Below are 27,683 nucleotides of genomic sequence, written 5' to 3' on the forward strand. Positions count from 1 at the left end.
TACTTGCTTGCTTGTTCCAGACAGTCTCCAGCTGCCTTTGGGGAATCGCTCACATAGCAATTCCATCAACGTTCACTCTGGGAATTGCTCAACTAGTGATTCCATAACATTTAAATCATGGCATATGCAACCCCAATGTATTCCTATGTGGACAAAAGTCGCATGACAATTGCTAGAATTCAGAAACTTGCGATGGTTGCGTGTTGCATTGAGATCACTCACGATTTGAGTAGCTGTGGAGTAAATTAATAAAACCTCCCAGTGGGAACATGGCCCCATAAACGTATGGAAAAAATGACTAAGACAGGTCATATATGGCTCACTTTAGGAAATTTCTTGTCGAAAAAAGTTTATAAAGAACATTACACAGCTGACAGCTGTCAGTGCCATTGTGCGCCTGGTACTATGTCCGGCAAAAGTTTCTGTAAATACTCAAGAGAAGGGACAGGCTGCCAATAATTATATAGAATTTGTATTTCTAAATGGACCATTGTTCTCAGGGAAATGTTTACATTTGGTTTTCATTGAAGATTCCATCTATATGAAGCTGAAGAAAACCTGTCCTGCCATTCATGTGCACTGATTAATGCCGAATGTATTTCAATGGGTTCCATGGTTTTAGACTCATTGAGCAGAGTAGTGAAGATAATGTTATATTTTATAATATATGGTAAAGGGGACATGATAGAAACTAAACTATTGTTTTCTGGTTTTTACCTAAACAGGTCCAACAGTCTGTGCTGATTATTTTTTATTTGATATATCTTTATAGTGGTTGGAGCTCCAAATACCATACAAAGACACTGAGTTGAATGCTAAATCTAGCGTCCATGGCCACGGACCATCGTGTTTACTCACCCCCCGGCGGCCGCAGCCATGGATCCGTGATCGCTTGCTCACATCTCCTTCCTAGGAGACGCCAGCGCTCACTTCCGCTGTGTCCCGTAGGGTGCACGGGCACGCTCGTGCCTGCTCTTAAAGAGCCAGCGCGCGCACAAATGGGAGTCATCATCATTAACTGCCATGATTCCCTGGACTATAAATAGGGCCCTGCCCTTCTGATCCTTGCCTGAGCCTTATTAGTTTATGCCATGTCAGTCTTGCAAATGGTCCCTTAGTGTTATCCCATTCCTGTTGTTACCCGTGCCCTGTTACCCGTATCCTGTATCCCATGCTGTGTTCTTGTTCCTGAGCCTGTAGTGTTGGAGTCGTGTTTCTCTGCATCCGCTGTCCTCTGCCACGTCCTCTGTCATCTGCCATGTCCTGTGTCATCTGCCACGTCCAGTGTGATCCGCCACATCAGGTGAAACCTGCAGCACCTGCTGTCATCCACCACGTCTGGCATAAACTTCTGCACCCACCTCCATCCGTGCCAAAGCCTCGGCTACTGTCTGCACTATTCAGGTACCCTAGTACGGGACTTTGTATTGCTGGGATACTGTGTTGTTTGGCCAGCTGAATCCCGCTATGGCAGTGCGGCTTAGTGGGTCCACATACCCACAGACCGTGACACTAAAATTCTATCTGCCTACAAAAACCACTAGGGGGAGCTTTGGAGCTTGCTGCAATAGGATTTATCATTGAGTTCAATAAGAGCTGTATAGCACCATCATCGTGTGCTCCACCTAGTGGTGGATGCAGACAGCATTAATTTTATCAATTAACTGTATGGGGGGAATTTATCAACCTTTCAACGTCAGTTTTCTGGTGCAAAAAATTTGCAAAAAAGCCCAAAAGTTTTTGCCCCTTACACCGTCCTCAGCACTTTTGTGGATGGGGGGCGGGGGTAGCTTCGCAAAAGGGGCAAGGCCATAATCCCGACAAATTTATTATAATTTACTCCAGAAAGCTAGCAGGTGCCGTAGATTTTGCTCTATGGGGCATAGCAAGGTAAAGGCCCGTGCTGGGAACTCATATGTGTGTTTCAAGTCCTGTGCTGTGCTCTGTAACTTGCCCCCCCATCAAACTACTGCATCGCCCTCCCAATCAAAAAATCAAATAAAAAAACAAACAAAAAGAAAGAAAGAAAAAATAAATGCTCACCTCATCACTCCTTTTCTGCCCTCCGGCTCCCCTCAGGCTACCCCAGCATGTTGCAACTCATACAATGTACTGACGTTGGGCAGCGTCAGGCAGTTGTATGTGACACAGCACTGATGAGGTTGAGTGCTGCATCGCATATAAGGCTCTGACGCTGCTCGACGACAGGACATTGTATGAGCCGCGTGGCATGCTGAGGGAGCCTGGGAGGACACGGAGAGCAGAAGAGGAGCGGTGACGTGAGTATGCTTCATTTTTATTTTATGGCCGATAGGCAGGGGCAATGGAGCGAGGTCGTTGTGCTACAATTGTAGAACATGTCCAGCCGAAAGATGCAACACGTTTAATAAGAGTAGTTTGCCTCTTAATAAATGTATCGAATCTTACTCTAACTTTCTTTCTATTTAGGCTCGGGTATGAATCGCCAATCTTAATAAGGCTTCGTTCACATCTGAGTCAGGGTCCCGTTCTGACCTTCCGTCGGAGCTTCTTCTCAGTACGGGACCCTGACTGAAACAAACGACTGACTGCATCATCATTGATTTCCATGGTGACAGATCCGGTGCCAATGGTTTCCGTTTGTCTCAGTTGTGCAAGGGTTCCGTCGTTTTGACTGAATCAATACCGTAGACGACTGTGCTATTCATTCCGTCAAAACGGACGGAACCCTTGCACAACTGAGACAAACAGAAACCATTGGCACCGGATCCATCACCTTTGAAATCAATATGGTTTCCGTTTGTTTCAGTCTGGGGCATGTTCTGACGAAAAGCTCAGACGGAATGTCAGAACGGTACCCTGACGCAGATGTGAACGAAGCCTAAATCCCCCACTTTGACTTTGTGTAATGCAAATAAGGAGATTTGGAGCTCTGTATCAGAAAAATTGAGCTGAACGCTATAAAGACTTACATAGGAAATTTGACCGCACAGAAATGTGAATCTATTTAGATTTAAGAAAAATGAAACAAAAGGAAGTTTTTAAATATAAAAGTTTATATGTGGTTTAGGTAGATACTTCAAGAAGCATAATCTAGAACGTGAGCAGTCGTTTTGCTGCTGTAGTATAAAAATCAACTGTAACCCCCCCATAAAAAAAAGAAAGTGAAATAAAAAAAATAAAACAGATAAAAGGGCATAGATGGCGGACCTCTTTTTTTCTTCTTCTCGGCACAGTAAACAAAACAAACTAAAAATAAAGAGCCCCTTGAAGTGCAAGTCTCATTCACATTTCCCAATACCAGGTACTAGTAGTAGTCTTTTTACTCTCTGCGGAATCCTCGTTTCTACATCATGATCAGGTGCAGATATAAAGGTGAGGGCCCCCATAATAAAGATTAAAATGGTGCCACCCTCTGGTGCTGGTTGATACCACCCCTCGCCTAACCACCTGGGATCTTTTGGTGAATTCACCTCATCCTTGTTTGTTAAGGTTGTTCGATCTATCGAGATGAGATCCCTGCATGGGTTCATTAAAATAAGGGATGCAGCAAACCTGGGGTGAGGCCTTTCTTTTCAAGGGCCTCATAGTAGCCACTTGAGCTGCCTCTATGGTACGCACACCCTCTATCATTAACTTTTAACTGAAAATAGTTCCATGCCATATTAATGGGAAGTGACCTGAATGTCTTGCATTGGATTTTGGAGGTTGGGTCTGCGTTAGTCTAGGTTTTTTGTGATTGTGCAAAGACCTTGTGGAAATCTGTAGGCCTTGATTTACCAGCTGAATGTCTGGACATTATTGTTAGTTTCCACACATCAGAACCAGGCCTAGGGATCAGCATTGAGAGCCAGCTTGAGAGCTCTGTCACCGAAAGATATTGGCTTATCTTGTTGTGATCTTGAGTTATCTTAGTCCATTAAATCCGTTTAGCTAAGCTATACTTATAACCTCCAGCTTTCTACTGTATTACATAGTGAGAGATGTAGCTTTTATATATATATCTACATTTTCCCAATCAGAGTAGACACATCGAACCAGCAGAAGGGGCTTTAAAGGGATTATCCAGTTTAGAAAACCCATTCTCATATACTCTGTTAGGGAATTCTGAGTTAATCGAGGGGGCTCCTCTGTTCATGATCCTCATCTCTTGGTCAGAGTGGAGAGCAGTTATAAAGAGCATCTTTGGCTCCTGAGGATCTGTCCTGTATTACACAGACAACACACTGACATAAATGGACACTGTTATGATCTGTGGGTATGTGGACCCACTGGGCCGTACCGCCGTAGCGGTATAGAAGCTGGCCAAACAGGGTACAAAGTCAATGTCTATAGTTTTGATAAAGGCACCTGTGGCAATTCAGACAGTAGCGATGGTTTAGGCTCGGATGGAACTCTGGCAGCAGTCAGACAACAGGTCCGGTGAAACACAGCAGGTATAGCAGGTGACAAAACACGACTCCAACTCTGTACAGCACAGGAACACGGTAGCACGGGATACAGGATACAGGTAGCAGAAATAGGAACATTGGGAACTGGAGAACACTCAAGGGACCATTTGCAGAGACTGACACAGGTAGGTACAAACAACGCTCAGGCAATAAAGGAAGGGGCAGGGCCCTTCTTATAGTCCAGGGTGATCTAGGAGCAATCAGCTCAATCTCACACATGTGTGCGCTCTGGCTCTTTAAGGCTGGACTGAGCTCGCGCGAGCACCCTAGTGGTCACTGTGGTCACTGCGGGACAGGACGGCCGAATGTGCTGGCATTTCTGGAGAGAAGGGCGTTGGCAGGATGAGAAGAGTTCGTGGTCAGCGACCACACAGACATGGCCGGCCTTAGCTACGTGCGACACGTGCGGTCGCACAGGGCGTCGGGCGCCATGCTGTAAGGGGCGCGCCAGCGGGTGAATTTCTCCCGCTCTGCGGCAACTGCTCGGGGCGCCAGCGGGTCAGGTGTCACTCACTGACCTCACTACTGGCTTCCCCGCGCCGCTCCTACCGCTCCCCCTCCTCTTCTTACGTCCTGAGTGATGATCAGGCGTGATGACAAGACAGGGAGGAGACTATCTTACCATGCATTCCTGGTCTGGCTATTTCCCCAGGGCTCCGCTCCAGTAGCGTCAGCGGGCACAGTGCACTGTAAGAAGCCCAGCAGTTCAGTCAGACTGTGGGCTTTGGTTGTATGAGGGCACTGATGGGGGTCTAAAAATGGCAAATTGACAGAGGATTCAGTGCCACCTTGGTGCCCATTTGCAACTTATTGCCCCTTTAGTGTCCTGTTCAGTGCCCCTTCAATGCCCATATGCCATTTATTGCCCATTTATTGTTCTTCTGTAACAGAGGGTGCTAAAGGGGCAGTAAATGGCAAATATGCATCAAGGGGGAACTGAACATAAGGACACTAAAGGGGAAATAAGTGGAAAATGGGCACCAAGGTGGCACTGAACGACACTGTTAATAAATGGCAGATGGGCACATTGCTCAGTTGCTCCATAGTGCACATTTACTAGTTGTTGCCTTTTTGACCCTGTGCACATTACGTTAAAGGGGTTAAAAAGAAATCCTGTTGAAGCAGTAGAGGAGAAGTTAAAATAAAAAATAACTTATACTTACCTCTCTCTTCCCAGACGTTCCTGCGCTGGGGGCTCCTGTCACCTCTGTTCACTGTTTGTATACAGAGCATCTGCAGCGGTGATGTACTGTCGACGTGATGACGCCACTGCAGCCGCTCTGTATACAAACCGAGAACAGAGGTGACGGGAGCCCCCAATGCAGGAACGTCTGGGAAGAGAGAGGTAAGTATGGACTGCTTGAGACATTTTTTGCTTTTTCATTTACGTTTTTCAATACCCGCCTTCCTAGAGCCATAATTTTTTTGTATTTTTCCATCAATAGGGTGATGGTTATTTTTTTGCGGCATGAGTTGTAGTTTCTATTGGCACCATTTAAAGTACCATATAATGTACTGGGAAACTGAAAAAAATTCTTCGTGGGCTGAAATTAGAAAAATACTGTGATTCCTGCATAGTTTTTTGGGTTTCGATTTTACGGATTTTATCGTCCGGTAAAAATGACAGCTTAACTTTATTCTGCGGCTCAATATGATTACACTGATACCAAATTTATATAGGTTTTTTTTTTATATATTTTACTACTTTTCCAAAGAAAACTATTTGTTAAAACTATTTGTTAAAAAAAAAAATGTTTGTTTCCCCACATTCTGAGAGAGATATCTTTTTTTAATATTTTTGTCTAAGCGGTGTGAGAGCTTATTTTTTGAGGGACGCGCTATAGCTTTTATTGGTACAATATTTTGGTACCAGAGGCTACAGTTGATTCTGCAGCAGCATCAGCGTTTGCAGGTAAGTCGATCTTACCTGCAAACGCTGATGCTGCTGCAGAATCAACTGTAGCCTCTGGTGCCGATGTGGCCGTCACGATGCAGGACCTGTGAGTGACGTCACAGATCTGCACTGTCAGATGCTGGGCGTTCTGAAGAGAAGAGGATGTTACTTCTCTTCAGAGCGCCCAGCTAGTAAAAGTATTAAAAACGCCCCGATGTACGCACCTAATACACGCCCACTTGGACTTTTACTTTTAAACACACCCACTTGGACTTTTGCAAGCCTCATTTGCATAACTACAAAAATGGTCATAACTTGGCCAAAAATGCTCGTTTTTTAAAAATAAAAACGTTACTGTAATCTACATTGCAGCGCCTATCTGCTGCAATAGCAGATAGGGGTTGCAAAATCTGGTGACAGAGCCTCTTTAAGGCAAAGTAGAGGTGAAATTTACAAATTTCATTTTTTTTGCCGAAATTCATTTGTAATAAAAAAAAATCTGTAACACAGAAGGTTTTACCAGAGAAACGCAACTCAATATTTATTGCCCAGGTTCTGCAGATTTTAGAAATATCCAACATGTGGCCCTAGTGTCCTAATGGACTGAAACACAGGCCTCAGAAGCAAAGGAGCACCTAGTGGATTTTGGGGCCTCCTTTTTTTAGGAATATATTTTAGGCACCATGTCAGGTTTGAGGAGGTCTTGTGGTACCTAAACAGTCGAAACCCCCCCAAAGTGACCCCATTTTGGAAACTACACCCCTCAAGGCATTTTTCTAGGGGTATAGTTAGCATATTGACCCCACAGTTTTTTTGCAGAATTTAGTGGAATTAGTCTGTGAAGATGAAAATCACCTATTTTTCTGTGGAAACATAGAATGTTTTCATTTTTACAAGCAATAAAGGAGAAAAAGCACCCCAAAATTTGTAAAGCAATTTCTCCCGATTACGGCAATACCCCATATGTGGTCGTAAACTGATGTTTGGACCCACAGCAAGGCTCAGAAGGGAGGGAGCGCCTTTTGGATTTTGGAGCGCAGATTTTGCTGGATTGGTTTTCAGTGCCATGTCGGGTTTGCAACGCCCCAGAGGGACCAAAACAGTGGAAACCCCCCAAAAGTGACCCCATTTTGGAATCTACACCCCTCAAGGAATTTTTCTAGGGGTATAGTGAGCATTTTGGCCCCTTAGAGCTAAGGTGACCAAAAAACAGCGATTTTGGCGCTTTAAATTCTTTATTTATTACAGCGTTCACCATGCGCAATAAATTAAGTTTTAATTTATTCTGCCGGTCGATAAGATTACGGCGATACCATATGTGTATAGTTTTTTTAAAGTTTTGCAGCGTTTGCACAATAAAATTACGTTTCTATAAAATAATTTATTTTCTGGGACACGCTATTCTGAGCCGTAACATTTTTATTTTTTTCGTCAAAAAAGCTGTGGGAGGTCTTGTTTTTTGCGGGACGGGTTGTAGTTTTTATTGGTACCATTTTGGGGTAAATGCGACTTTTTGATCACTTTTTATTCTATATCTTTTTGACCTGCAGCTCTGATCGCTGCTAGAATACATTACACTACCTAGGTAGTGTAACGTATTCCAACTGTCAGTGTGACGTCACAGTCACTCTGACAGTTGGTCTACGAGGATCAGCAGAGGCTGATCCTCATAGGCTGACATACATGGCTTGCATGTATTGCATGGGGGCTGCTGATGCGCTACAAACCCGCTACATGCGGAGATCGCAATCGAGCCCCGCATGTAACGGGTTAATTGCCGAAATCAGCGGCGATGAGCCGCTGATCAGCAACACTGGAGAGTGTCAGCTGTCGGGGACAGCTGATCTCCAAGTTCCCGATGCACACTGTCGCCGACAGTGTGCATCGGGAACGACACAGTGACTTCCTGTCACTCTGACAGGAAGCCTATCAGGACCAGCCGAAGGTTGGTCCTGATGGGCTTCCGTCCATGGCAGACCCGGAAGCCATTGTTTGGCTTCCGTTTGCCATACTAACTATCGGCAGACCCCGTGATTTCGGACGGGGGTCTGCCGATATGTTAGAAACCCCTAAAATTCGGCGATTGCACCCGATCGCCGAATTTAAGGCGTTAATGCGCCGAAATCAGCGGCAAAGGACCGCTGGCCGGCAAGAGGGGAGTGTCAGCTGTCGGCGACAGCTGACCTCCCGGTTCCCGGTGCACACTGTCGCCGACATTGTGCACCGGGATTAACTCAGTAACTGCATGTCCTCGTGCGGGAAGTAACCTCCCGCAACGACGGACAGTTACGTCCTGGTGCGGATAGGGGTTAAATTCGTTTTGTCCTGTATATGTTTCATAATAAAATATATTTTGTATCTTTTCATACTCCTGTTGTGCTAATTGACCTCATCTATAGGATTTATTTCATATGCAATAGGTCAGTGCACCAAGTCTCTACTTGGTTTCATGTTGAATCCGTTTGACTGTTAGTCATAGGCTTCTTACCTGGATGTACAAATAGGTTACATAATAGCTTTTATTGGTACAATATTTTGGTACATGCAACTTTTTGATAATTTTTTATTACATTTCTTTTTAGGGCTAATATGAACAAAAAAAAGCGATTTTGGCTATTAACTTTTTATTTTTACGGCCTTTACAGTGTGAGTAAATAAGAAGTAATAAAAAGTACCAACATTGCCCACGTGGACAGCCGTTTTAATAGTTTTTCCTGTTATACAAAAGATAGCCTTTGAGTAAACGGAGTAAGGGCCAGTTCACATGTTGCGTAAATAATGTGGATTTTCCGCAACAGAATTAGTTGCAGAAAATCCGCAGCAAATACAGTAGTAGCAAAGTGGATGAGATAAAACAAATCTCATCCACACGCTTCGTAAATACTGAGCGTAAAAAACTGACCTGCGGTGCAGAGTTTTATTCCGCAGCATGTCAATTGTATTTGCGTAAACCGCACCTTATTTTGTTGCGGGTTTTCCCCATTGTATTCAATGGGAGGTAAATTCTGCAACAAATAGCAGTTGTTGTGTTTTTTGCGGCGGGTCCGCAGCGATCCTGTCGCAAGAAACGCCACTCAGAAAACAAACAATATATTATACTTACCTAGGAATCTGTGTTTTATCCTCCTGGGATGACGCTTCATCTCATGTGACCTCCGCTGCAGCCAATCACAGCAGTTGAGCGTCTATGGAGGGATGCGTGAAGCGTGAAAAAATAGGACATGTCCTATTTTCTCACAGACCCTTCACACGGTCCGTTGAAACCACGGCTGTGTGAACGGCCACATTGGATTACAAAAGACCGTGGGACGGCCGATGTTTCAACGGCCGTCACACGGACGTTTAACACTCTCGTGTAAATAAGGCCTAAAGGTAATTTCACAATACATCCTGCCCATCCGTGTAATGTATGCATCGGGAAAGCTCCCAGAACGTATGGTAAACAGTCCCATACACCTGATGGAGGTTAAAAAAGCCTCAGTTCGGGGGTACTGCGCTATTTTATGTAGTGGCGTCAGGTAAAAAAAATTATACTGCATGTTTTTTGTGTCCATTTAATGTGTGCGCCAGGAGCTTTTCCGCCGCATATGATAAATGGACAGGCAGGACGTAATGTGAAAACAGCCTTACCAAAACATAGGCCTTGTTCACACTGTGCTAAAAACGGCAGAAAATCGGAAGCAGAACGCCTCCAAACATCTGCCCATTGGGAAAACGGCGGTCTGTTCCGACAGGGCGTTATTTACGCACCCGTTTTGAAAAACAGCCGTAGAAAAATACGGCCACGAAAAAGAAGTGCATGTCACTTCTTCAGCCGTTTTTGGGGCAGTTTTTCATAGACTCTATAGAAAAACAGCTCCAAAAACGGCTGTTAAAAACGTGACTGAATAAAAAACGGCTGAAAATAAGGAGCTGTTTTCCCTTGAAAATAGCTCCGTATTTTGAGACGTTTTTTATTTTGTGCATGCACATTCCCTTAAAAACACTAGTGTTTTTGTAAAGTTCTTTTTAAACTACAGGCGCTTTTGACGCGTATTTATCGTGTTTTTAGCACGCCTTTGGAGTGTTTTTTTGCTGCTCGATCAGAACTGCCATTGACTATAGAAATTAGGTGCAATTTTGGCGCATTTTCGGCCCTTTTTACGTGCAAAAGAATTGACCTGACGCTTCTTTTTTTACGCCACACATTTTTAAACAAAACGCGTCGTATGCACCAACGGCACGCTATATCATTGATGTCAATGGGACGCTTAATCCAAGCATTTTTGACGCGTTTTTAGGCGTGACAAATGCACAAACAAAAGCATCAAATTACGACAATACATAACAATGATAAATAGAGTGGGGGGCAACAAAGGCAATTCCGCACAGGGCACCCTGTAGCCTAAGGGTATGTTCACACGGCCTATTTACGGACGTAATTCGGGCGTTTTGGCCCCGAATTACGTCTGAAAATAGCGCCTCAATAGCGCTGACAAACATCTGCCCATTGAAAGCAATGGGCAGACGTTTGTCTGTTCACACGAGGCGTATATTTACGCGCCGCTGTCAAATGACGGCGCGTAACTAGACGCCCGCGTCAAAGAAGTGACCTGTCACTTCTTTGGCCGTAATTGGAGCCGTTATTCATTGACTTCAATGTATAGCAGCGCTAATTACGGCCGTAAATGACGCGGCGTTCAAGCGCCTGCACATGCCGGTACGGCTGAAATTACGGGGATGTTTTCAGGCTGAAACATCCCCGTAATTTCAGCCGTAACGGACGCCCTCGTGTGAACATACCCTAAGGCCGGCCCTGGTAACAGACACTGTGTAATGCTCAATTTCCCCTGTGGTGATGCTGCAGGAAAACTTACTGCTAGGTTTTCCCACAGATTATCGCTGGAGAGCCCGGCATGGGGACGCTTTGTGATCTGCTTATTGCCAAGAATGGATTGTCCAAAGCGGCTTTGAAAGCATAATTGTATGTGACTACAGAAAAAGACCTAAGGTATTAAAGGGGTATTCCCAAAATTGATATTTGTCTGATCACTGGGGAACCCACTGCATAGACTCCCACCGATCGCTAGAATGGGTGTCCAAACCCCCCTGTTCCTCCTCACTGCTCGACCGCAGTGAGGAGGACATTGTATAGAGTAGCTTTTGAGAATGCGTGCTACCGCTCCATTAAAAGTGTATGGGAATGACAGTGCTCGGCTGTTTGCATCTGTCCCATAGACATTGAATGGAGTGGCACGCTCATGCTCAACCACTACTCCATTCAAGCGAACGATGGGGCGGTGGGGTCCCTAGCAATCAGACAATATCACCTATGCTGTGGATAGGTGATAATTGTCGATTCTGGGACAAAGCCTTTAAGATCAGTACAAGATAATTAGAAATGAGGTGCTATCAGACAGAAGTATTGTTGAATGTTGTTGGCATCTCATCATCTCACCCTGTGAATGTTATACCCTTCTGGATCTGAGCTTGCTGCCTATGCTTAGTTGCATGTATGAAAAAGGTTAACCTCTAGACATCCTCTAGGCCAGGGGTGCTCAATACTTCCTGGTCCACGGTACATACAGGGCCTGAAGGGACAGTGCGTGACACAGCGATCCAAAGTACACAAAGGAGAATACCAATCATGGTCTATACAATTTTGCCTGAATTGCTTATTAAATTTGCTTAAAACTGAACTTATACAGCCCCACAGTTCCCCCAGGGGCGTAGCTGGGGGGGGGGGGGGCAGGCGGGGCATGTGCCCCGGGTGCAAGGGAGGTGGGGGCGCCGAAGAGCAGCTGATCGTTGCTGACAGGCGCCCCGTATGTCGGACACCTGCAGCAGCTTAGGAGGAGCCAGGAAATTAGGGCGTTCTGACTGGGGTCTGTGACGGCCAGGGAGTGGACCAGTCCAGTCACCTGACTTGTCACCTGACCTCACATCAGTGACATGAGGTCAGATGACTCAGGTCAGGGGACAGGTCCACTCCCGTGCTGCAGCCTTCCAGCTCTGCTGTTACACATGCCGAGAAGCAGAGAGGAAGCTCCGCCCACACACAGCCCGTCCTGACCTGTCAGCAAGGAGACATGGTGAGTGTCTGTGTGTGTAGTGTGAATACAGTGTGTGTCTCTGTGTTTGTATGTGTATATGTTACAGTGTGTGTGTGTGTGTGTGTCTCTGTCTGTCTGTGTCTCTGCATGTGTTTGTCTCTTTTATATCGACTACATTATCTGTACTCAGAGAGTTATCAGTGTGCTATCTGTAGTGTTACATAGGACTGCAGGTAACACTACTACATTATCTGTACTCAGAGAGTTATCACTGTGTGTTATCTGTGGTGTTACATAGGACTGCAGGTAACACTACTACATTATCTGTACTGTGTAGCAGAGCTGAGATTGTAATTTAGCACAATGTGTTATCTGTGGTGTTACATAGGACTGCAGGGGACACAACTACATTATCAGTACTCAGAGAGTTATCACTTTGTGTTATCTGTGGTGTTACATAGGACTGCAGACAGCAGTTACTACATTATCTGTACTCAGAGTTATCACTGTGTTATCTGTGGTGTTACATAGGACTGCAGTGCCTGTGTGCGTATATATGGGTCTGTTTGTGAATGTGCCTTTTATGTATTTGTATATGTTCCTGTCTGTGTATTTATCTGCGTGTGTGTGTGTGTGTGTGTAACACTACTACATATGTGCCTGTGTGCGTATATATGGGTCTGTTTGTGAATGTGCCTTTTATGTATTTGTATATGTTCCTGTCTGTGTATTTATCTGCGTGTGTGTGTGTGTGTGTGTGTATATGTGTCTGTAAGTCTGTATATTTACCTGTATGTATATATTCCAGAATGTGTGTATGTATATTTGCCTGAATGTCTAAATATCTATCTTTATGTACGTACAGTATATATGTTCCAGCGTGTCCATATATGTGGTTACGTTTTGGTTTGTGTAGGGGGCGGCAACAGAGAGTCCCGCACAGGGCGCCATCCAAGCTAAGGCCGGCCCTGGCTGTCACCAACCCTAGTCAGAAGGAACTCCGCCGCTGACTGTGCCGCATGACCTCCTCGGCTTCTCCGGTAAGTCACACCAGGCAGAGCGGAGAGTGGTAGCGGTAGGCTACTGCTCACCGGTCTGTTCACAGTGTGGCGCTAAGTACAAGGGGTGGAAGTGTGGCGCTATTTAAAACTGGGGAATGTGGCACTATTTACAAGGGGGGGGAGTGTGGCGCTATTTACAAAGGGGCAGCGGGCTGTGTGTGGCACTATCTACAAGGGGGGGGGGGGGAGTGTGCCGCTATCTACAAGGGGGGAAGCGAGCTGTGTGTGGCACTATCTACAAGGGGGCTGTGTGTGGCACTATCTACAAGGGGGGCTGTGTGGCACTATCTACAAGGGGGGCTGTGTGTGGCGCTATCTACAGGGGGCTGTGTGTGGCCTCTAATTTATTTTATGTTAATTTATTTTTATGTTAATTACATTATAGAACTATATCGCTTGTAAAATGTAGAAATGCTTTTATACTCGCGTTACATTAAAAAAATTGTGAAAAAAAATTACACCTCATTGACTGGTAGGGAAAGAAAACATGGCGAGGGGGAAGGAGATGTCGGGAAATAAGTTGGGGGGGGGGCAATCTGAATCTTTGCCCCGGGTGCAGGAGAACCTAGCTACACCTCTGGTTCCCCATATAACAGTGCTAGTCACCCAATACCCACTATAACAGTGATAGCCACACAGTGCACCATTAGTACTTTCCTGTCCTTTGTCCGGCGCGGCATTCTGCTCTTTGTGGCCAAAAACGGGCACTTAAATGTATGTTTCAAGTTCTGCACTGATATTAATTACTAGACAAGGGAAGAGAAATTGAAAATGCCATCTAATAACTTTCTTTTCCTGCATTCGAAGAATGTGGCATGTCTTTTTGAACCTTTGGGACACAGACCAGTATGACTATGTCCTGATTGTTAGGGGCTGCACAGCGAGCCGCAAGCAGCCCCTGGGTCACAAAGTGTGCATCCCTGCTCTAGGCTATCAAGTTGAGAAGACAGATTGGGGTCCTGGGACTCATTCCTCACGGACTTTCTCAGAAACATAGCATTATGTAGTGGTCAATAAGGATGGATATTCAACAACTTCCTGAAGAAACAGCTGCACGATATTTATTTAGCTGAAGTCTTCTCTATTATTATTAATTAAAATGGTTTTATGAAGCTTCCTTAATATTCTGGGTTTAGATGTGAACACTAAGTTTTTGGATCTGTTAAAATCCATTGTTGACAATAATAAGAGTAGAATGCCTTGTCTTGGCATTGATAAAAAGCAAAACCTATTTATGGGATTTATGCTGATCTCATAAAAGGATGACCTTCAGCAAAGCAAAACAAAAACTTGACCCCATAGATAGTAAGAAAAAAATATATCCATAGAAATTCATCAAGAGGCCTCATATTCATAGGGAAATACTGTATCAGTCAAAAATTGGCCAAACATGGTATTTATTCGTTTTCATTCTTGTGCTCCTTGTTGTTACAGTATGGTTTCCACATTGTAGCAACTAGTGGCTTTAATTTCCATGACACATATTGTCCCATGACCGCAAATATCAATAGTCAGGCTCCACCTATTTATGTTATTTCCTTTACCATACATAGCTGCTACCTAGAAAATACTCCAACTGACAACTACTGTCCAAAATGCGCCAAATTCATAAAGAGTGGGCGCTTTTTAAAACATTTGGCACAATTCACTCCTACAGTCTTTTTTTAGACTGGCGTTTGAAACGCCAGTCTTAATAAATGTGAGCCATAGTGTTTTCTATGTTGTCTGCCAAGTGGCTCATGACCCTGCTTCTTGGTGGTCAAGTTGTCAAGGACAAGTCAGTCTTTAGCTGCAACTTATTAGAGGATAGTAGGGAATCTCCAGAATGGTGGCATTCAGGTAAGTAATACTTTCTGGTAGATATGGAGCTCTCTGTGAATTGTCGTAGCCTGAATTTTCCGTTTTTGATTGGAGTTCCACTTTAATATAAACAGGTCCACAATTTTGTTCTGATTAATCTGAAAGGTTTGAACGCTTTTTTTTTTAATACAGAGCTCTAAATCTACTGATTCCCATCACATAGTTGTAGCCTTAAAATATACAATTCTGGCAATTTGCCACCACTATTAGGGGGAGCTAACGGCATAGACTCCCCTCCATGAGCAGTCAGGCTCTTAAAGTGAACCCCCACTTAGGTTCATTTGCAGACCTAGGTTATGTTGTATAGGAGGTGATAATGAGCAGTGATGGCGTTTCCTCAGCTCCAGTAACATGGACAGACAAGTATTTGTTTACATGCAGCTGATTGGCAGGATGTAATTTAGTTGATCATTGGACCTTGAGGTCATGCTGACACTTCCTGCTAGGAGAGGGGGAAAGGGAGCTGCTTCATTTACAGTCTAGACCCCCAAGCTAGTTTTATGACTACTACAAAGGCCACATATTTGAATTCCTGGTGATGATAAAACAATGATGAGGCTGACAGTAGTTCCCATTTTACTATGCCACCAAATTCTGAGTAATATATCTTTTTTTTTTGTGTGCATACTGCTTTGAATAACTACCAGCACCATGCTATCCTGTAGGTAAGATCCCCTCTACATGCTGTTGCCAGTTTGACTAAGTTTGATTATGAGTATATTGAGTGACTCTTTCCTGAATGTTGGAAAAAGTCCTGCACAATTTTTGATAATATGCAATATCCCCTGCCTGGAATAAAGAAAAGTACCTGGCAAAGACTGCTTCATAAATACAAAAATATTCCTCAGGGACATGGTGACAACTTTTCTATAACTACTTTTTTTTTTTCTAATTATGCATATACAGTATCCAGCCCAAGATTTGAAGATTAGTCCCTGGAAATTATTAAATAACTTTGATTTTTCGATTTCTTTCTCTTCTTGTAATGCATGTTACATTATATTCTTACCGTTCATGAGTGTTCTATTATCATGTTAAAGAAGATTTCCACTGAAAAATTTGGTGTGGCAGACAAAACATACAAGAAAAAGGACAATATCTCTGCAAGTAAACAAACCTCATAATACTAAAATTACGGATTTACTAATATATCAAATTTTTTAAGTTTAGGTTGGAAATCCTCTTTAAAGGCATACTGCTATCTTGTAAAGTGATGGCATACTGCTTGGATATGGCAACGCTTTATGATTGGTGGAGTCTGACCTCTGGGATCCTGAGTATGAGGGGGCACCAGCACTGAATTAGTGCTGCCTCTCTTTTAAAAGCATCACTCCCGCACCCAGCTGTGCAAAGGGATGTGCTGCAGTTCCATGTACAGAGGTTACTATCCGCGTAAAGAAATTCTTGAAATAATGCAGTTCTCACACTAGCCAGTAGGGCAGACATTTCCTGCTTTCTGTAGCTCACTAGTCAGCTTTGCTGTATAGACTGGGGCAGAATGAGAAGTGTCATCACATTATCAGGGTGGGTCGAGTTAATAACAGCTCCAGTTTACTGCTGGAGGCAGAGATAAGGTAGTAAAGTAACACTATACACACACAAACAAGGCTTTGTATGTCATTCCCTTAATTTATGATATTTCTTGTCAATTGACTACCATTCATTGCAGCACTTTACAGTCAATACAGAAAGAAAGATTGTGCCTTCAATATGACAGCCCTAGGGAATAAATTATTTTTTTTAAAAAAAAGATTTTAACATGCTCAATGCTTTATTCATCCAGTAGATAAGGGGAGCCAGAATGTGTGTGTGGTAGCCACTTATCCTCACCTCCCTATGACAATAAACATGAATGCTTAGCAACAGGATTTCTTCTAGTAAGTAGCAGAGCTGGCGTTAGGGGGGGGGGGTAAACTGGACAATTGCCCAGGGCACCCATCCGCTTAGGGCCCCCTGCTATGGGGCTAGAGGCATGAGGATGTCTGCGCTGCCCGACACAACATTTATGGGCGGGGTGGCATGAGCCCTTCATGCCCAGTGGCGACGCTAGCACCGGGGAGGGGGGCTGGTGCTAGCGACAGCCACATTCAATTATACTTGCGTCCTAAAAAGTTGTTCGCTTTCCCTTTTTTTCTCCATCTAGCCCAGACAACTGTGAAAACTTATTCCAGCCACGACTCGTCTTTGCAGAATTTGACACACAAACATGTTGGTTTATTGCTTTTTCCTGCATCCTCCACACCTATACCCATCCTCTAAACAAACTCGTAATCCACAGTCCCCAGATGGTAATAATGATCCCTCAGTGCTCGACACAATAAAAGTTTGTGCCCCCACAGTAATAATGCCCCCTTTGTGCCCCCTGCATATAGTGCTACACACAGCCCCCTGTAGATAGCGCCACACAGTCTCCTGTAGATAGCGCCACACACAGCCCCCTGTAGATTGTGCCACAGACAAACCACTGTAGATAGTGCCACACACAGCCCCCTGTAGATTATGCCATACAGCCCCCTGTAGATAGCACCACACAAAGCCCCCCTGTAGATAGTGCCACACACAGCCCCCTGTAGATAGTGCCACACAGCCCTCCTCTGGTAGATAGTGCCACACAGCCCCCGTCTTGTAGATAGTTCCACACAGACCCCCTTTGTAGATAGTGCTACATAGCCCCCCACTGTAGAAAGTGCCACACAGCCCCCCTCTTGTAGATAGTGTTACACAGCCCCCACTGCCCACTGTGGATAGTGCCACACAGCCCCCCTCTGTAGATACTTCCACACAGCCTCCCCTCTGTAGATAGTGCCACACAGCCTCCCACTGTAGACAGTGCCACAGCCCCCACTGTAGATAGTGCCACACGGCCCTCCACTGTAGACAGCGCCACAGCCCCCCACTGTAGACAGTGCCACACCCACCCTTGTACATTGTGCCACATAGCCCGGCAAACACAAAATTATGTTTACTTACCTAGCCCCGTTCCTGTGATGGATGGAGCTGCTCAGAGATGGGACTGTTGTGTAGGCCAGCTTGATGCAGTGACATCATCATGCCAGTCTGCGCAAGGATTCTTCCCAGCGCCTTATAGGCTGCAGGCCTAGGATGGCCTGCAGCCTTTAGTATTCAATTGTATCTGCATCCTGAGGACGCAGATACAATTGAATGTGGCAGTCGTGAGCAGAGGGGGGGGGGGGGGGGTGGCATATGCTTTGGGGCTTGCAACACTCCTGGACGTGCTAGAATTCAGCGATGCAGTTCTCTGCACATCAACTTCTGAATTGACCGCATTATTGATACAGTAATTCAGCTTTTGGGGCCCCACTTTTAACTTTGTCCAGGGCCACACTTTGTCTAAAATGTCTAAAACAGTACAGGCAGATGAGACATCCATGCACAGAACTGGGAGGGAGGACCTCCGACTCTTAGCAATATATATTAGCAAAAGCTGCATATACAACTCTTCTGCCTCATAATAAAACTTTTTTATTCTTGGATACACTACACTTAAAAACTTTTTAAATTCTCATGTCTTGCTGCTGGAAGAGTCTTGGAAGCATGGAGGAAATAAGAGCTAGATGACCAAAGGTGGTGGAGGCCTCTAGGTAGTGGAGGCCCTCAGGCAATTACCCCTTTCACCCTCCCTATAATCCGGCTCTCTCGGTATCACACAGATTTATAATAATCACTGGTTATTTTTTAGGACTTTTGATAAAACTGAACAGCAGAATGTAGGATGGGCTGACCTTAAGCCTTTATCACAAGTCTCCATTTTTAATCTTCAAGGAATCTGTCTCAAGCTTGGGCTAAAGATAACCATGCCATAATACGCAGAGAGATAAGAGCCGGTAGCAAGTGCAGGAGAGGAAGCCCGGCTTCCCGGGGTCATTCTCAGCACTGTTTCTATGATGTTTACTTCCTATGTTGATACCTACAGCAACAAGAAGTTCTGTTTCCGAGTCTTTCCTCATTTCAGGAAGCAATTGTGATAAGACCCCAGGCTCCAAAAGAACATGTACTCAAATTTTTGGCGTGCTGTTTAACCAATATTTTGAAAAAATAAAAAAATTATAGTCCTGACATACTTTGTAGTTGAGTAGCGGTAACATTTAGCTCTTTGATATTCTGCTATAGGTTTTTTTAACTTTAGGATTAATAAGATGTAATGTAATGGGGGGAAGTCACTTGCTTGGGATTCTCCTCTATTATCCAAAGCAGAGAGCCTCTGGAAAGAGCAACTTCCGCTCTGAAGGACTCGTTGTGACCATGTAATACTTGGTTGCCTATGGATTTTCATGAGTGTCGTGTAATACTACATCTCCCCTGCAGGGTGGGGTGTCTGTGGCTGACTTTCCTTTGAGCAAGGGCTGTTAGTATGGCACACCACCACCTTTAATAGATCACAGATTGGGCCGGTAATCGAAAAACAAATAAAAATAAATGCCTTAGTCAATCTGTTTTGATTGCAGAAACAGTTGTTAGTGGAGGAGGGGAGGCTGTTCTGTCATTCAGGAGTCTGGGCAACCCCTGAGAAGCAGCCATATTTGTTGTTAACCATTTAAACTAAATTTACTGGCAATATTTTTTCCCCTTTTTTATTATTTTTGGTAAATGTTCTTGAATTATTTGCTAACTCAGTATTATTATACACGTACCTACATGTGTGGGGGAAGGGTGCAAACCATCATCCTAAGCTCATTGCTCCTTCATTTCCAAATGCTGTTTCATTAATGAATCACTTTCTTAATTTAGGTTTTAATGTCCTTGGAAATAAGTTCCTTTTTATTAAAAAAAACAAACACATTTATATGAAAATAGAAGACACTTGTGTGAGAAGCACACACCCTGGACGCTGTCCAACTCACCACTCTGCGGATTATTTCATTGATGGGAAATCTGAACAGCAATGTCTCCGTACTGGGGAAGGTTAAGGATTTAAGATTATGACTGATATCCGTATACACAGGAAATGTTCATTTTATTGCGGAAAAGCATTTAATGCTCGGGATGCTGTGCCAGTGGTTTGTTCCATTTTCAATAAATGAAGAATTTGTACACGACCAGAAAAAGTCATAAACATCCTGTCAGCTCCACGTGCCCGAGCACTAACATATCAGAAGACCCAAATAGCTTGAGGCCTATCTCCAATCAAAACTTCAAAATTCAGGTGTGACTGCTGTTAAAGGGGTTGTGCCAAGATCGACATTTATCACCTATCCAATGTATAAATGCTAAATTTATGATTGCTGGGAGCCCCACCACTGGAACCCCAATGATCACAAGAATGGGGGTCTCAAGTCCATTTTTTTTCCCTCACTACATGACCTCAGTAAGGAGGAATTTAAATGGAGTGGCGGTCCAGCATGCACGCTGCAGCTCAATTCAAAGTCTATGGGCTATGTCTGTCAAATATTGGGAAGGGGTTAAACTCAATATTAATTTCTCATATGTCTTGCTCACAAGGGTGCACTAAGCTGAGGTATGGGGAGCTGTTTGCAGGGTCCTCACACTGTAGAGCTGATTCAGCTGTCCATGTGATTTTCTTTTTTTTAAATAGCTCTTCATATCATAGCTTCTAAGACACTCTAAGTGTGACTTTTGGAGGGTGGAATATTAGGATTAAAGTATACCTCCTCAGAAAAATAAAAACATCACAGTGGCAGCTGTTATCATTGTTTGCCATGATACAGTAGAGCTGCAGTCCAGTCACGGTCTGCAGTGCTGATGCTGCAGTAATAACATGACTTAACCCCTTAAGGACGCAGCCTAGTTTTGGCCTTAAGGCTCAGAGCCCATTTTTCAAATCTGACATATTTCACTTTATGTGGTAATAACGTCGGAATGCTTAAAGCTACCCAAGCGATTCTGAGATTATTTTCTCATGACACATTCGGCTTCATGTTCGTGGTAAAATTTGGTCGATATATTCAGTGTTTATTGGTGAAAAATTGCAAAATGTAGAGAAAATTTTGAAAAAATTGCATTTTTCAGAATTTAAATGCATCTGCTTGTAAAACAGACGGTTATACCACAAAAAATAGTTACTAGTTCACATTTCCCATATGTCTACTTTAGATTGGCATCGTTTTTTGAACATTCTTTTATTTTTCTTGGACGTTACAAGGCTTAGAACATAAACAGCAATTTCTCATATTTTTAAGAAAATTTCAAAAGCCTTTTTTTTAAGGTACCTCTTGAGTTCTGAAGTGGCTTTGTGGGGCCTATGTATTAGAAACCCTGATAAAACACCCCATTTTAAAAACTAGACCCCTCCAAAGTATTCAAAACAGCATTTAGAAAGTTTTTTAACCCTTCAGGCATTTCACAGGAATTAAAGCAAAGTGGAGGTGAAATTTGCAAATTTCATTTTTCTTGCTGAATTTCAATTTTATTCATTTTTTTTTCTGTAACACAGAAGGTTTTTACCAGAGAAACACTACTAAATATGTATTGTCCAGATTCTGCAGTTTTTAGAAATGTCCCACATGTGGCCCTACTGCGCTCGTGGACTAAAACACAAGCCCTAGAAGCAAAGAAGCACCTAGTGCATTTTGAGTCCTCTTTTTTATTAGAATATATTTTAGGCAGCATGCCAGGTTTGAAGAGGTGTTGAGGTGTCAAAACAGTAGGAATCCCCCAATAGTGACCCCATTTTGGAAACTACACCCCTCAAGGAATTCATTTAGGGTTGTTGTTACCATTTTGACCGCACAGTTTTTTCACAGCACGTATTTGAATTGGGCTCTGAAATGAAAAAAATTTCATTTTTTCCAATAAAATGTCATTTGTGATCAAAATTTCTTATTTTCACAGGGAACAAAATACCCCATTTTGTTGCCCAATTTGTCCTTAGTGTGGCAATACCCCATTTGTGGTGATAAACTGCCGTTTGGGCCCATGGGAGGGCTCAGAAGGAAAGGAGCGCTATATGTTTGTTGGAGTCCAGATTTTGTTGGATTGGTTTTCGGGTGCCATGTCGCATTTGCAGAGCCTCAGAGGTATCAAAGCAATGGAAACCCACCAAAAGTGACCCCATTTTGGAAACTACACCCCTCAAGGAATTCATTTATGGTTGTTGTTAGCATTTTGACCACACAGTTTTTTCACAGCACCTATTTCAATTGGGCTGTGACATTAAAACAATGACATTTTCTCCAATAAGATGTAATTTTTTACCAAAATTTCTTATTTTCACAGGGAACAAAATACTCAATTTTGTTGCCCAATTTCTCCTGAGTGCATCAATACCCCATTTGTGGCAATAAACTGCCGTTTGGGCCCATGGGAGGCCTCAGAAGGGAAGGAGCGCTGTGTGTTCTTTGGAGTACAGATTTTGCTGGTTTGGTTTTCGGGTGCCATGTCGCATTTGCAGAGCCCCAGAGGTATCAAAGCAATGGAAACCCACCAGAAGTGACCCCATTTTGGAAACTACACCCTCAAGGAATTCATTTATGGGTAATGTGACCATTTAGACTCCATAGTTTCTTCACAGAACTTATTTGAATTGGGCTGGGAATTAAAAAAATATATATTTTTTCCAATAATATGTCATTTTAGCTCAAAAATTCTTATTTTGACAAGAAATAAAATACTCCATTTTGTTGCCCAATTTGTCCTGAGTGCGGCAATACCCCATTTGTGGTGATAAACTGCCGTTTGGGCCCATGGGAGGGCTCAGAAGGAAAGGAGCGCTGTGTGTTCTTTGGAGTACAGATTTTGCTGGATTGGTTTTCGGGTGCCATGTCGCATTTGCAGAGCCACAGAGGTATCAAAGCAATAGAAACCCACCACAAATGACCCCATTTTGGAAACTACACCCCTCAAGGAATTCATTTATGGGTGTTGTGACCATTTTGACCCCATAGTTTTTTCACAGAACTTATTTGAATTGGGCTGGGAATGAAAACAAAATTATTTTTTTCAAATAATATGTAGTTTTGGCTGAAAATTTCTTATTTTCACAAGAAACAAAATACCCCATTCTGTTGCGCAATTTGTTCTGAGTGCCGCAATACCCCATTTGTTGTGATAAACTGCTGTTTGGGCCCATGGGAGGGCTCAGAAGGAAAGGACCACCATTTGGCCTACTGGGGATTTTCTAGTGCGAAGTCATGTATGCAGAAGCCCCTGAGGTACCAGTACAGTTGAAACCCGCAAGAAGTGACCCCGTTTTAAAAACTACACCCTTAAGGCATTCATCTAGAGGTGTAGTGAGCATTTTGACCGGAGACCTACATCCCATAAACTGTAATGTGGGTTCTCCCGGGTATGGCAATACCCTACATGTGGCTGTTATCAGCTGCCTGGACACACAGCAGGGCCCAGAGGGGAAGACGAGGGGGGATAAGCTGTGTGGAGTGCATCAGGGTAAGTAAAATTGGGGTAAATTATAAACCAAGGGATGTATGATAAATTTTAAAACACTTTCATACAGAGCTCTGGTTATTCGGGACACGTGTCACATTGATATATTGTGTCATCCATTATCGCCCTCTTATAGCAGACTTTGCACCTCTTTTGACTTTTTCCCTTCTTGCCAGTTTGGGGAACTTCTCCTGGAAAGTGTTGCCCTGGTACAATGCGTGTGGGCTCGCTTCCAGAAGTACTGGGTGCCCCCCCTTCTTGGTCCCTAAAGATTAGGTTCTTGATAATCACCTCTTGAAATTAAAGGAAAGTTCCCGTCTGGCCTGCACATCGACGTAGCATGTACGCATTGTACAATGCCATCTGTATGATGTGCCCGGCCAGCTTCTTATACCACACCGCATGGCGCTGTAGGGCTTCAGGGCTTGATCTTACAAGTCCATCCCTACCATGTACCTATTGTAGTCCAGGATGCAGTCTGGTTTGGGGGTGGCCTTTCCTTCATATATCCTAAATCTGTAGGTATACCCTGATGTACTCTCACAGCTTATACATCTTCACGCCATACCTTGCCCTCTTACCCGGCAGGTACTCGCGGAATTGAACCCTCCCTTTAAAATGTACCAGGGACTCATCAATAGAAATACACTTCTCGGGGGTGTATGCTTGGGAAAATAGGGCACTGGAACGGTCTAATAGGGGTCTCCGTTTATACAAACGGTCAAAACTGAGGTCATCTCAGGGTGGGCACTGCTCATTATCAGTATAATGTAAGAAGCGAAGTATTGCCTCATTTATTTATTTTTTTAGGTTCCAGTTCAGTTCTGAAGTTGCTTTGAGGGGCCCATATATTAGAAACCCCTATCAAATACCCCATTTTAGAAACTAGACCCCTCAAAGTATTCACAACAGCATGTAGAAAGTTTATGAACCCTTTAGGTGTTTCACAAAAATTTAGAGCAAAGTAGAGGTGAAATTTACATTTTTTTTTGTCAGAAAATCCTCTTTATACCATTTTTTTTATAACACAAAAGGATTTATCAGAGAAACGCAACTTAATACGTATTGCCCAAATTCTGCAGTTTTGAGAAATATCCCACATGTGGCCCTAGGGCGGTAATGGACTGAAGCGCCGGCCTCCGAAGCAAAGGAGCACCTAGTGGATTTTGAAGCCTCTTTTTTATTAGGCACCATGTCCGGTTTGAAGAGGTCTTGTGGTGCCAAAACTTTGGGAACCACCCAAAAGTGACCCCAATTTGGAAACTAGACCCCTTGAGGAATCCATTGCAGTTTTCTTGGGGTGCATGCGGCTTTTTGATCAGTTTTTATTCTATTTTTAGGTGGCGTGGTGACTAAAAATCAGCAATTGAACGATTGTTTTTTTTTTCGTTTTTTTTTACAGCGTTCACCGTGCGCTATAAATGACATATTCACTTTATTCTGCGGGGCGATACGATTACGGCGATACCAGATGTTTATAGTTTTTTTTTATGTCTTATGGCGTTTGCACAATAAAATACGTTTTGTAAACAATCATTCACTTTTTGTGTTACCTTATTCTAAGAGCCATAACGTTTTTATTTTTCAATCAATAAAGCCGTGCGAGGACTTATTTTTTGCGTAACGAACTGTAGTTTCGATCAGGACCATTTTTAGGTACATGCGACTTTTTGATCTCTTTTTATTCCATTTTTTTTGGAGGTGAAGTGACCAAAGAATTGTGATTGTGGTTCGGTTTATTATTATTTTATTTTCCGGCGTTCACCGTGCGGGATAAATAATGAAATAATTTTGTAGTTCAGGCCGTTACGGACGCGGCGATACCAATTATGTATAGTTTATTTGTTTGTTTATATATTTTTATTAATAATAAAGGACTGATACGGGAAAAAGGGGGATTTTTACTTTTAATACTTTTAAATCTTTTATTTTCTTATTTTTACACATCTTTTTTTAACTTTTTTTTTACTTTATTACTTTGTCCCACTAGGGGACATGAGGGCAGGAGGCCCTGATCGCTATTCTAATACACTGCACTACATGCGTAGTGCAGTGTATTAGAACTGTCAGCTACTCACTGACAGCAAGCATAGTGGGTCCTGACGTTGTCAGGACCCACTAGGCTTCCGTCTATGGCATAGCCGGACGCCATTGTTTGGTGTCCGGTTGCCATAGTCACCATCGCCGGCCGCTATCGCGTAGCAGGCCGGCGATGGCAGCTTAACCCCTAAAAAGCCGCGATCTCTATAGAACGCGGCTTTTAAGGGGTTAATCAGCGGGGACACAGCGATCGGTCCCCGCTGTAGGAGCTGTGACAGCTGCTGAACAAGACAGCAGCGTCACAGCTCCTGTATGTGTCGGGAGGACGGCCGAAACGGCCGTTACTCCCGAGACGTACTATTACGGCATGGAGCGCGAACGATACAGCTGCCATGACGTAATAGTACGTCAAGGAGCGGGAAGGGGTTAAGGTATGTTTGATGACTTTCGCTATCTATGACCTTCCACCCCAAATCCCAATAAGAGACCACAACTTGAATTTTGGGGTAAAGGCCACAGCAGCCATTTATTAAATACACACTTTTTTATGCGATAAAATAGCATAACCATAAAAACATCATAAAACACTCCATAATAAACATCCTGCTCTATTCTTCCAACATTCTCCAGTTAAAGGATCCTTGAAGGCACTTCAGGCATTAAATAAAAAACTCCATCCTTTCCTTGTTAGGTCTGGACTTATTGCCCTACAGCCGTGCTGCACCTGACCCGAGGGCACCAACCATCTCCAAGACCTCTCTCTCCCTTCCTGGGGACCCTGCCCATCAGGAATGTATGCAATATCAGCTGGGTAACCACTCCCCAGCCCCTCCAATACTATCCAGGGTTAAACGCCCCGAGTTCTTTTTCAACAATCTCCAATGTTGATTCTCCTTCTTCCCATTACGTGCCTTCAAAGACCCCTCCTCCTACCGCAATCGCTACTGTGACAAAACCCAACCGTCAGATTCCCAAGAACAGGAGAAAATTGCTGGGAGGGCGGGCGGGACAATTATTTTCTCCTGTTGTCCAGCGGGAAAGAGGGCTGCCTCTTCCCCGCATGGACTTATATACATTACACTCCACCCACCACATATAGATGCATTTGCCCCAGCCCCTTTCACTTAACCCTCTAATCCCTATACAAATAGCCTCAAACGTAGTAGCCTAAAACCCCAAAAACCTAGTCATGCACTCCCTTCATTACGGCTGCGCCTACATTACGTTGGGCTTACTTGACTTAAGGTATGTTTGATGACTTTCGCTATCTATGACCTTCCACCCCAAATCCCAATAAGAGACCACAACTTGAATTTTGGTGTAAAGGCCACAGCAGCCATTTATTAAATACACACCTTTTTATGCGATAAAATAGCATAACCATAAAAACATCATAAAACACTCCATAATAAACATCCTGCTCTATTCTTCCAACATTCTCCAGTTAAAGGATCCTTGAAGGCACTTCAGGCATTAAATAAAAAACTTCATCCTTTCCTTGTTAGGTCTGGACTTATTGCCCTACAGCCGTGCTGCACCTGACCCGAGGGCACCAACCATCTCCAAGACCTCTCTCTCCCTTCCTGGGGACCCTGCCCATCAGGAATGTATGCAATATCAACTGGGTAACCACTCCCCAGCCCCTCCAATACTATCCAGGGTTAAACGCCCCGAGTTCTTTTTCAACAATCTCCAATGTTGATTCTCCTTCTTCACATTACGTGCCTTCAAAGACCCCTCCTCCTACCGCCACGACAATCATGTGTGACCCCTTACACATGATTGTCCCTCCACAACTGCAGGGCTTTTTCCATGCCTTCCTTGATGTCCAGGGTCCACATATCCAGACCCACCTCGTTCAAATGAACACCATCCGCTCTAAGGAAACCAACCTCTCTGCCCTCCAACTCTTTATGTCGCACCACAACACCGCCATTGCGCGCCACAAATCTGCCAACCACCTTGTTCACCTTCGCTCTGGCTTTATTTAAGCTGTGAACTGTAC

Source organism: Rhinoderma darwinii, chromosome 1 (assembly GCF_050947455.1).
Source record: "Rhinoderma darwinii isolate aRhiDar2 chromosome 1, aRhiDar2.hap1, whole genome shotgun sequence".
Taxonomy (NCBI): domain Eukaryota; kingdom Metazoa; phylum Chordata; class Amphibia; order Anura; family Rhinodermatidae; genus Rhinoderma; species Rhinoderma darwinii.